This window comes from Camponotus vicinus, unplaced genomic scaffold (genome assembly GCF_025532165.1).
Source record: "Camponotus vicinus isolate PSW18456_S1 unplaced genomic scaffold, iyCamVici1.0 SCAF_7, whole genome shotgun sequence".
In the NCBI taxonomy this organism is placed as follows: Eukaryota; Metazoa; Arthropoda; class Insecta; order Hymenoptera; family Formicidae; genus Camponotus; species Camponotus vicinus.
In genome coordinates, this window is record NW_028141979.1 from 5,280,291 (window position 1) to 5,293,751 (window position 13,461).

A 13,461-nucleotide genomic window follows, 5' to 3' on the forward strand; every position below is an offset into this window, starting at 1 on the left:
AACAAATCAATAATCGATCGAAAGTTAAAGTAGATTGTATGCTTTACAACACTGCACCAATCAGCTGACTACGCAATCCCATGCTCACAATAGCGAGACGTTATTAATCGATGTTACCTAAACGTACTACTGTCAGATTTGATTGTCAAACTTGAAAACTGAGTTAGAATTAATTTTCTGGACAAACAGGATTAGGTTTAGAATTCATTTCACGGACGATGATTACATTAGCGAATACTAAACAGTCCAAATTGCAATTATATATACATATAATAATTATAATATTCACATAGTAAAGTACTAATATACTATAAGATTAATGGTTTATTAAGATCTATATATATATTTTTATAAAAAATTTATATAATAATGTAAATCCTCTTTTAAGAATCATTAAAAATTTTTTTGTTGCAAACTTATAAATAAAATTTACAAAAGACATAAATCTATCTAAAAGATTATGCAAAAAAAATACAAAAAGTCTATAGATGAAGAAAGATGACTGAAGCAGGAATGATAAAAAAGAGCCTTCTGTTCGCCTTTCTTGTTCGTAATTTGTCTCGGATGTAACTTCTGGATGCAGATGAAGCGATACGGAAACTAGTTTAAGCCGGGAGATTTAATTAAACGATAAATACTACATTCGCGGTTAAATCCTCGTTTCCTCCTCGGTACGTGCAATTCGTTATACGTTGCGAAGAAACACTAGGTCCGTTTACATACCGTATTTTTCTACAACAACGAAATACGCGTTTCGTTTATTCTACGGGTAATGGAATCTAAACTCGAATGATGCTCCAATATGCTAGATCTAAAACCTTACGGCGTGAACTGACGTACCGCATTGAAAATCATTTATACCGATCCAGGAGAGAGAAACGGCCGCATCTCAAAGCTGCACCTAGTAAATTCCATCGAAGCCATATGATCATGCGATCGCTCTTTGATTTTGCTCTCAAGAAGAACAACAATAATTGAAGGTCTGCGTCCTCCTAAAGGAGCCAGAAAACTATAGCTTCCTCAGTTCTTTTGACCAGATAACTAGAAAAATAATTTAGCAAGTTTATCTAGAAACTTAAACTTAATATCAACAATATTATGTATATCTGTATGAATAAAGATATAAATTTCAGACGGGAAATGACGTAGCGTACATATCCCTAAGACTGGGGGGCTTAAAAGGATATGGCAACTACGCTGACGCATAATTCGTCACGCGAAATCGAGTTAAGCGGCGATGCTTAACTCGTAGCCGCTTAATTCCACGGCAAGCCGAAATGCTTAATTAACCGCGCTCGATGAATCATTATCTAGCGATTATGCGAGACGGTTATGCAAAGTCCAGTCGCATGCGGTATTTAAAGCCACGAAACGAGATGATGGCATCGCGCGAGGGAAACGCGCCAAACAAGATAATTAATTAACTTAAGCTACAGAGAGACAGTGAAACTTAACCGGGAAGTAATTAGGCGTGATGCGATTCGAAAATTGTCAGATCGCATCGCGCGGAATGCAACTCGAGTTTGCGATCGTTAACCCGTCGAGAGAATCTGCATCATAAACATACAGAGCAATAACGGCATAATATAATTCAATATTCCTGCGAATGCGACACCGTACAAAGCAATTATTATAATGTAGGGTCGATGCACACTTCATACGACGCCTGTAATAACAATTATTAATCGCTTTCTGCTTAATTGCTTTTCCAAAAGCATCGCGACGCTTCGATTGAGAGCGAATAACGATGCGCAAATTTTTTTTTTTGCGACGCAAACGCATGGATCAATTATACTACACGCGCGTGTTATTCGCGAAATCGACGGAGTTTCGAATGACGCAAAACAATTTCCTTCCCTTGCGAATATTGTATTTCCCGATGCCGTTTGACAAACGATGACAACAAAACGATAACGAGTGACGAAAGAAACGTGAGTGCCACGAAAGGCGAGATTATTAATTAAGTCGGGACGCTAATAGATAGCTCGGCGGTTCACTAGGGTAAAGCTCGAAAATTATCACGGGGCAGTGAGAAACCGGCGATGCGAGTTAACGCTCATTAAACACGTCCGTCTCGACACTTAAAAGCATACGAAGATACATCCGCCGGCTATACCTTGCTCTGGGTCTCTCTCTCTCTCTCTCGACATTTATCTAGCATCGATATAATATAAACATTCACAGTGAAAATCTCCGGTCAGATCGACGAGAGGTAAAGAGAGATAACTTTAAATACACCGGCTTAAAAGCGGTGTAATTCGCGAATATATTCAACGCTTCGCTGCCGGAGATAATTGTCGCAAATTGCACGTTCGTATGCTGCGAATATCTGCCTCGTTAGATGAATCGCAGTCAAAAGCATTGGAAAACGATTGCATGCATCACTGTTCAATTTTTAACATGTATATGCATACATTTTAACTTTTTAATATATCTCTCGCAAACGCGCGCTCGAATAGCGCCGGGAAACGTATCTACAAATATATCCGCGGCTTAATAAATCTTTTTCAAAATAAATATAAATGCATACATATGCATGCGTGTATGTAATATTGAGTAGATGGGAAGACTGAATTTTTAATCTACATATATTGGAAATGACAGCGCAGAAACGTACACCGGGAAAGTATTAAAAACTCACGCTGAATGCTATTCGCTCTGCAGGTGCTCGAGTTTCCCGTCGCAAGTTGCATCTCAGAAAAAGGGCGATGCATCGCGATGCGCCGACATGGCAACAATAATTCAGAACTTCGCAGAGGTGCATCCCGCGCTTTGCGGAACGATAAATCACGGGTCGAAGGAGCGCGGGAATATCAGAATGATGAATCGTCCGTTTAAGCCTGAGTTCTGTACAGGTCGGTTGGATGAGAGGGAGAAAGAGAGAGGGAGTCAAAGTATTAGAGAGCATTTCCTGACGAAAATTAATATTCTCGAATATAATATTTTTTCAGCGACAAACATACCGCTTCAGAGGAGCGGTTTGATCGCCGCTTCGTCAAAATATAATATTTAAATAATGATACCCGTGGAAGTTAATCCGTGCGTGCAAATTTGTTGATATTTTATTACAAAAATATGTCGACTTTCTGTAATATTAATTAAAATATTCTACCTTCGTAAATGTTGCGTCAACAATTTTCCAAAGTCTTTTAAAAGTTTAATGAAATTTTATACGCGAAAAAAAATATGCAAAATATATCATCGGGATTTAATAGTGAGAAGATTAATCACACAAAACGCGGGAAACGAAACAATTTTTAAACATAACCGCATATAAAATTATTCCCGTAGATTGTTTTTCCGATTCGTTGCAACTCGCGTGGTATTTCAAATATACAAATCTAGCAAAAAGAATCTCTTTCGTTATGTTATCATGAAGCGTATATCAAATTGATATTGCGTTTTTGTCCGAATATTTTTTACACTCCTATATTATTCGTCCGCGAGATAATGCGGGTCGAGATTCGCGAGATACGCCGAAATGGATAGAAAAGTTAGTGGCGTGGGTTAAATGTACAAATCACGCGGGATTGATTTGCAGCACCCACTCCTATTACGCGGTTCGTAATATCGCCGCCGGACATGACGTATCGAAACCTCTAATTCATGACGTAACTGTCCAAGATAACAGAGGGGACAGAATGCAATTTAATGCATTCCGACGAGTGACGATACATAATGCTTCAAGCGATAGGCGAGACAAATTAGAGCTTTTATTAGGAAATCTCTAATTGTTTGCGTTTAGAATACGATTTATCGGAGAAATTTATTCGAAATTTCTCGGAGAAGATTTTGAAGTATTTCAATTATTTTTAAATATTTAAATATTATATTCGATTTGCTCCACTTCTGATAAAAATAAAGAGAAGCAAACTTTACGCACAGGTGCGACAACGCATCTGTGGCACGATAGTCTTTTCACCGGGTGTGCGTCCGATACAGTGGTTTGAATTGAAATTTCCTTTCCGGCGAGAGAAAAGTTTCACGACACGAATATCGAAAAGCAAGAATATCTCGCGAGAACGGTTCATGAATGAAGCGTCACATAAAACCGTAGCTTCCGATACAGGGGGGGGAACACTCCAATTTGATATCCGTGTTCATAAAGGGCAGCTGTTGGACACCAGCTGCTCATGGGATTACTTTCGCGAAGCTGCATGGCCGCGATATTGAGCTCCAGGCAAACGCCGGAGAAAATTGGTAAAGCACCTCTTCTTTCCTATTTTCGGGTACAAGTCGATTTAGTGGTCATTTCACGTTGAACGCCGCTAAAAGCCACTCAGCACACAAACACCGGCACATCTAGTATAGATTGTTAGAAAGGCTTGTCAGCCGCAATTCATGTGCCAGAGAGAATTTTGTCAAAATTGGATTGCATGCAGCAAAAAATTGAAAAATTTTAAACCATTATTCTCCCTTTCACAATGTGATAAATATATTTTAATATTATAATATTAAAAAATATTAAATATATTAAAAATATTAAAAATACTAATATTATAATATTAAAAAATATTATCTCAATTTATTTAAAATTTTGAAAAAAATCAAAATCATCGTTTTTTTATCTCTTAAATATAATCAGACTTTATAATATACTTGTTAATAACATCTATAAGAATATCTAATAGTATAATGCCTCTAATTTCATAATTATAACTTCTCATAATATTTAAGAGAACGATATTTTTGATGCGCTCTTATTTTATTAAATGTCTTATCATAAAAAATAATAAGTAAAACATAAATTTAACGAGCAGTTTCTGCACTGATCAAATCTACTTTCAATCTCCAAGATACGTCATGCCATTCTCCTCTTGGTAATACGCTCCTGATAAGAGCTACCTGTTGATCCTGCTCGGACGGGCAGGTAACTTCAGTTACCTTACGAAATATAACTCACGAGCAGCCTGTATCCTTTTATTCGCCGTCGTTTTCGTGCATCGGTGCTATTGCACCAGCTCGACACACCCGAAGAAAGTGCAAGTCTATCGATCACATCCGCTCGGTGAAATTGCAATTTCTATCTGTAAATGTTCGCGCTATGAGCAAAATGGTCAGATGAAAGATTTTTTTTGCATTTTCTTTTTCACTTTCTTTATATAATATTATATGCTTACGATATATCTTAATCTTGATAGTTCTATTAAAATCCATGTAAAATTAAAGTAAACTAAATTTCTCAGATATATTTGCATGCTTAAAGATTACTTTGTAAAGAATTTTATATAATCTAGGAATTATATATATAATCTTTTTTATGATTGAAAGAATGTGCGATAACTTTGGGATATTCTAACATAAATATAAAACACAATGTGATATTTTAGGCTGGTAACGATTCACTTTGCGTTCTTCCGCATAAAGTATCTAATGTCTGCATAGGATGTTTCTAGTCTCTAGTAACCTTTAAACAGCTCACCTACTCTCTTCTCTCGTAATTTCTTTTGCGAAACACTTCGATATCAAATGTCATTTCACACGATATTGCAGAATCGCAAGAGAATTAATTCGTTCATGTGTGTAAGCTTATGTAATTTATATGTGTTATATTTAGAAGTTACTTAAAGTAGCAGAACAGTCTTAATTTTCTCATTAATAATTTAAAAAGTTAGATATGATCAAACTACGTCAGAGTGTAAAAAGAAATTATTTAATGAATATAAAATTAAAATGCTTTTCCAAATATCATTTTTCCAATAAACTCTCTTTTCCTCATTTTTATTTCAAATATTTTATTAACATTAAGCTCCAAATTAAAATGATAAATCGTGCTTGAAGTTTAATTTGAAATATCGCGAAATATATTGGAGATAGATAATAATGCAAACAAAAGAATGGTCTTTGAATATTCTATTGATTGAACCATATAATATGTTGCGCAATCAATGATAAATCTGCATAAAGTTTTATCAACGAATTTTATTCATCTGCAACAGCATTATTTTCCGCTCCACTCAAAACATAGCTTTATCGTAAATCGCTTTGGATTACATGCTGCCGATATTCTCGTTTGCCAATATCAAAGTAGTCTCTAATCGTTCATGCGGAAATTTAATGAATTCAGCATTTCGCGATAGCGACTTTTATTTTCCGCGATTGCTGCCATGCGACATCAATTTGTATCCATTTCTGCGGTTTATCTTCAGATAATATCTATCGAATTTGACGTAAGGTTTCTCGACGCATAACTGCTAAATTAATTTATATTTCATAATGACTTGATGACATGTGTATGGTATAAAATAATTTTTTCACACATCGTGCAACCAAAAAAAAATAAAAACGGGAGTCGTTTTATGAGTGTCATCTCCTCGCTCGTCCCTGAAGAAAATTCTTTCAGGATTCGCTACTCGAATTTTTCTCAAACGGCAAGAGTTGCGGCTGGATATCGCACTATATTACGCGAAACGTTCGCGGAAGATTTGCAGAACGAGCTCGATCGCTCTCATATGAACATATCTCTTTTTCCTTCTTTACTTTCCTCTCTTCGGTCTCCGCATTACCGTGATAAAAATTTTTATTCTTTGACTAGTGGAAAATTACAGCCCGAACGAAATACTATCGAGGCATCCGATTTTTATTTCACGTTATTGGTACTGAGACTTTTTATCGCCACCTGTCAAACCTATTCAAATCGAATGGATACTTTGCGACTCACCGCAGGGATATTTCTCGCGGAAAGAAACTACGTTTTATATCCTGCCGTTGCGAACATTCCTGTTCGATGAAATGCCTTGGAAATACATCGCCTTCAAAAGAGAATTCAATTTCTGCGAAGAAAATGAATTTATAAAATGCTTAATTTCTTTGTCGCAAGATCTCGCGAAATAATAAATTTATATAAAATTTGAGAATATACGAAGTTGATTTATCACAATAATCATTAATAATAGCGAATCAATCGTCTAAAAATTTTACAAATCATTTAGATTCTTAAATCAGCAACTTAACAATTTTTAATATTCTTTATATTCAGTTAAATTTTAGCAGATTTGTGCAAAAGTTTAAATAATAATTCAAGGTGTTTTGAAGGGAAAATATCGTACATTATCGTTTTTTCTTCAGATTTTATTCTATGTTTCATAGAAATAAAGAAAAAAATTAGAACGAACTGTAAAACTGGAGAACTATTCACATATTAAGTATTCCATCTAAAATTCCATGATTATAAATGTTAAAATTTATCAGAAAGAAAATAGATTAGAGAAGTAATAAAATATTATTTATTAAAACATTATATAATTATACTAATTTGTTCTACGATATTTCTTTCCTATTATTATATTTTAATTTCAATTATATAGATATAAAAATTTGATAAATCTTCTACATTTATGCAAAATTTAAAGTTTTCTTTCAAAACAATATAATTAAAAATTGTTTTATTTTCCCTCCAGATATTTTAATTATTAATGATAACGTGATGATCAATAATAAAACATCGCTAAAATAAAAATCACTGAAAAATTAAATAGAAATAAATCCTTATTAATAAGAAATAAATTAAAATAGAGAGATTAATAAGAAATAAATCTTTATTCTAAAACAAATAATATATCTTCTAGGAAAATAATACATGATGTCCGATACACTCTCTAGAATATCCTAAGAGTAACAAATGTGAAAGGCACTCTTTAATGGAGGGTCATGAAAAGAAAATCTTTGGGTGGACCATGCTTTTCCTCTCGTAAAAAGATCGAAAGGAAAACGGTGGAAAAGATGTCGATCAACCAGAAAATAATCACGGATTGCCACGAACCCGCAAAATAATGAGTACCATTTTCCTCGACTTTCTTTCTGCTTTCTTTCCGCTTTTTCTCATTGCAAATTTATTTTATTCTCGCGTTCTCTACTCGCGTTTGCACATAATTCTTTTTAAAAAGATTCACTTCTTTTGTCGCTTCTTTACGTTTGTGTATATTTTTTAGTTTATGATAATAATATACTAAGCCAAACTTTTTATATACACAGAGAAAATTTTTATTCAAACAAATAATGTTTTATATAAAATCATTTTTTTTTAGCGAAACAAATATCAGTCAAACAAACAGAAATGTTTTTCTTTGTGTATGAATAGATGAAGGAAATTGGCCAGAATTTTTAACAACTTCAATTTGGGAAGAATTTTTAATTTTTATGTAGATATTTTTTTAATTAGAATGAACGATAGCCACAATAATCAATTTTATAATCGTAATCAATCAAAATTTCATACGTTGTTCTTTCTGCGATTAATGAGTACTGACTAAGACGAAATCGGTCTTCATAATTCAGAAGACATCTTAAAATATCTTTGAAAAACAAAACTTGATATCTCAGGAATAAAATTGAAAACAAACGGAAACACCATTCATCCGACAGATCCTGCGATCTGTCACGAGCAACCATCGCAACCTTCAGATTCGTGCGCGCGTTTCTCTCCATTATTTTTCTCCCGCTCTCATCCATCTCGTTCCCCTTATGCTCTCGCCGAATTGCACCTTCGTTTACCATTCCGGAAATATTTCTCTCGAGTTTCTCCCAAAAAGCCATCCTAGCGTAGCACCCTATTCAAAGTGGATTTTATGCGCGGCTGCGAGATCCGAAGGGCGCGAGTATAACTCGCGGAGAGATACACGACGCAGAGAACCGATTCGGAGTGTGCGAGCTGAAAGTTACTACCGACTTCTCGTCTAAATCTCCTCTGGATGAACGCTCGTGAACAAATTAGGGTCAAATCCACGATTAGAGATGGTAATTACGGGGCGCGCTGCAAATTAAAGCCCTATCCAACATTTTTCAATTAACTTGAAAACGTTCATTTATTTCATTCTACATTAAATTATTATTTCAAATAATAAAATGTTTGATATTAGAATAGTCGTAAAAATAGTGTAAATACTAGATTTAAGTTTTGTCTAAAATAGTAAAGAATATTTTAAAATACAAATTTATTATTCTTTTTATCATATATACATATAAGCTACATATTTATGTAAAATATATATATTTTTCTCTCTCAGAAGACTTATAAGAAAATCTCAAAATTTTTATTTTTGGCTTCCACGGTTGTTCCTCATTTATTCTATTGTAAACACAAGTATAAAAACAAGTTCTTATTTTTATCACATAAAATATATAAAAACAAGTAAAAATATAGTACAAATAAAAATAAATAAAAACGCAATTTTGCATTTGAAAAAGCTTATTTCAAAGCTTAAGTATCACGACTTGAAAAGAGCAAGATTATGGAGCGCGTACTTGTGTTGAATATCAAATGGAGTGAAGAGCACGCACGTTCCAGATTTATGGATTTCGAGGCGAATTTCTGGTCGTACAACGCATCAAATAATACTCGCTATAAAGAGCGTGGTGTCCAATTGATCCAGACAGTACCTGAAACCTGGTACATAAATCCTACTTCCTCGGCGTTATTTTTCTTTTATCTCTGACATCCTATGTCTCAAATAAAAGAGAGAGAAAGTATGTATGTTATGTATGTGTGTATTACATTCCTTTGTGAAAATAATCAGATGCAATTGTTATTACACAAAGGAAAGAGAATAGTTTATAAAAAAAAAGAAAAATGTCAGAGGCAATCATGAGGAGCAATCGTGAAAGCTGGGAATAAAAATTTTGAAATTTTCCCTAGATCTTCTGAAAAAAACATATATTTTATATATGCATATTTATATGCATGTAATATACAGAATATTACGCACAGTCTACTACTGCAATTTTACTATTCGCAATTGTTACTATTTCCATAAAATAATAAAATATTATAAAACAAGAGAGAGAAATATTATAATATATTATAATACAAATAAACCAATAATATTCTATAAAAATATATGAGTCGTAATAATAAATAATAACATTTAAAAAAATGATATATAATATTAAAATTTATATAATCTTAAAAACTGCACAAAATGCGGAGAGTTCTTACGGAAAATTTTTTTGTTTAATCGGGGATTTAAACATATAGAATCACAATGTAGCTCGTTCTAAATCGCGTCTCCCTTAGATTTACGACTTTCAAATATGAGTTTAGAATCCATAAATCGCAAATGCGATTGCACTACATGTTAAGTCGCGGCGAACTTTGCTATCATTTGACACCGTTCCACGTTTCGGTTCGGGATCTTTTACAACAACGCGTGCTCATCGGCTGTGAACTGTAAAAGATCCGTCATCCATCGTCCTTTTCGAGCTCGCATCGTTTCATCATGTCCATTGCTATTCTTTTCTAACACGGTGCACATTAGATTAGTGACGTCGTTTTTCTTGTTTCTACGCTATGGATATTTTTTGTACAATTCACAAAAATATAGATATGTCACGTCAATTTGTATCAAATTGTGTTAAAAGTATATTTTAAAAATATATGTTATATATAAATGTAAACTCTCTTTTAAGAAAATGCCTTGAAATATTTATTATGTAATGATAATAAAAATGATCATCTGTATTATTATCTTTATTATTTAATATTAATATTAAATATTAATATTAATATTAAATATAAATATATAAATATTAATATTAAAACTTATTATTAATTTAATATTATCTTTATTATTATATTCAAATTGTTTTTCTTAATTTTTTTTTCATATGCACACACGCACACACACATACATATGCAGAGAATATGTCGGCGCGTCGCCGAACGGAAATATCGAATCGAGACTTTCACACACATATCCTTGATCCGGTAAAACTGGCGATCCTTAACTTTGCGTTTCCTTTATGATGTCGGCGAATTATCGGACGGAAGAGAAAGGAGGGTGCAAGCGCTTGAACTCGCGGGAACTGCAGTACAGCCGATCGCGTTTTATGACATCGATAAAAACGACGAATTAACTACGAGGTCGCGCATCGTCGACCCCGAGAGTGGCTTTTCGGTCCTGCATAATTTCCTTGCGCTGGCATTGTTTAGTGAAAGGTATCGGGCTATATTTTCCGAAACAACGCAATATACTTCGATTTCGCTATAATTACATATTCGAAAGAACGCCGTATATTAATTATAAAAATTATACTTTGTTAAATCTGCATCAGTTGATTTTTTCTTTTAAGGAGAAATCATTTATTCCCAACACTAATAATTAATCTTTGTAGAACACATATTTTTTGCTCTGTTCCTAGATTATAATGTCTTGTCGCAATTTTAACTGTCTCAAAATGCTTAAGAAGATCTATAAAAATTTATGTACATATATATATATTACTTGACATCTGTAGAGAATGATCATGTACAATACAAAAGCTAGAAAATAAATCTTAAACCTTTTTTTAATGATTAAAGCCTTTGAAATATTCTATTGTTAAAATATCGATAGGGTTAAAATGATGTAATCTTAAGGATTAAATATCTGAATAATAGAATCTCAATTATAATACTGAAAAAGATAAAGTTTAGAATTCACACGAGAGTAGAATTTTTATTATTTAATTACATATTGTGTAAAAGTTTAGTTTTCATGGAAAAACTTTCATTGTATAATAACTTTCATATCTAATTGCTTGTAACTCAACTATTTTCGATATTTAAGCAGAATGAGCATTGTTAGTAAAAACTGTAATATCTTTCAATGTACTCGTATTTATACGTGAAATACGCTTTCGGCATTGGATATTTTTAACATTAATATTTTATGCACGATATTGGCTAGATATCTACAAAATACCATATCGAATGAAAAAGTACAGCATTCGGAGTGGTATCTTTGTTTTTCATAATATACCACACGTATGTGCATCCGAGAGCCTCTGGGAACATGTATTCGCGCAAGAAAAAGCACAATTTATTTATGCGAATGTTTCAAACTTGCCGAACCCGGAAATATTATTCTTCAACTTTCTGCACGGTCGATGTTCGCTCGTAACTGAAAGTACCTTCTCTCGTTTCCGGTATTATTTGCCACACATATCTGCAGGGCATTTAAACTGTAACACATGATTCTCTCAACGCTGGCCTCTCCTCGCGACTGCAGCTCCCATTCGCTTGTGGCGCCAGGCATCATTCAGGTCGGCTTTGGCATATTCAATACCGGGCTTATTTGTGTGCAGAGCCGCTCGTTTGACGCGCACAAAAGAAGCCTTCAAAGGATTAACGATCATAACATGCTCTTGGTCCAGTTCATTTACATCGGCGATAGCATTGGCAACATATAAACGCGTTTCTTGCGTTTACGCGACTCCGACTTGCATAATGCATAATGTATAATGCATAATGCATAATGCGTAATAAAATCAAGCTTACTTTCGCTCTTTCCTAATTTTTATTTATATAAAAGTTTCAGAAATATTGACGATAATTGCTCTAATGAGGTGTAAGGCAACGGAGGAACCATAACTTTCACTGGATTTTTATCACATGAATTCCTGCATGCATTCAATATTTAATTAAATTCTACAAGTATTTTCTTAAAAAATTAATTCCGATCGCATAAAATAAAGATAAAAAGACACAATCAATTTTTATACGAATCTTTATTTGTTTATACGACATAATAATAATCAAAGCAAAAAAACATGGAATCTAAATGACGATGAACGGAGCGCATTTTGTATTTTTCGATAATCGCTTTACATTTTGCAATTATTTCCGCGAGTATCTGATTTCATAGTAAAGCTCCTTCCTCTTCTCCGACGAAATCGGCTTACGTTATCGAAATATTTATGTAGAAAGAAATATTTACAAACACGAACCTGTGTTGCATGTGAAATTTTCGAGTATGGCGTGATCTTCGTTTATCCGCTTATCCATATATCCGAATAATTATTATGCCGAGTGTGTGTGAAATTATGCGAGGAAAAAGTTGAAAAAAAGGAATGTTACAATAATTTAACCACACGCTTTTTATTCTTGCTTCTTATTTGTGTGTTTCATCTCATGCATATATATTTCCTTCGTGCGCGGAAGTTATATATATATCTTCGTAAAATGTTCCTAGAGAGAATGTTTGATCGCACATCTACATTGTTAAAATTCATACGAAAAGAGAAATATATTCAAGTAAATCTATTTTGTATGAAGAAAGATAAAAAAACAAATGGTTTCAAGAAAATATGTCTTAAAATAAATATTGTATTATCAAGATTTTTATTTATGCGGATTCTTTTACGATTCAAAAATCCTTGAATCTCGATGTACTTCGATACTTTTGCTAGAACATCTAGCAATCGATCTTAAGATGTTTTAAAATAAATATTCACTATATGTGTGCATCAAGATTTTTATTTTTACAGACTCTTTTATCAAAAATCCTTGAATCTTAGTAATCAATTAAAAATAAATTTAGATAAATGTGGCAAAATCGAGAAAATCTTTATACTTAAACAACGTGTGAATGTTTAATAGTGCAAAGCACTTAAAGAAGAAGATAATAAGACATCGTAGCATCCGCAAATTGTCAATTTCTCGGCGCTGCAGCAACGGAAAATAGTGAAATGACCACGACGATGATT

The 13,461-nt window shown here is 33.3% G+C and overlaps 1 protein-coding gene and 1 long non-coding RNA gene across 2 annotated transcripts in view; both read right to left on the reverse strand.

Annotated features, from left to right (window-relative positions):
• LOC145975095 (proprotein convertase subtilisin/kexin type 4-like) overlaps positions 1-13,461 on the reverse strand; it is a 205,024-nt gene that overhangs the window by 94,132 nt on the left and 97,431 nt on the right. The window lies entirely within an intron of this gene.
• The window catches only part of LOC145975100 (uncharacterized), a 54,636-nt gene that overhangs the window by 17,150 nt on the left and 24,025 nt on the right, over positions 1-13,461 (reverse strand). The gene's annotated exons all lie outside the window — the stretch shown is intronic.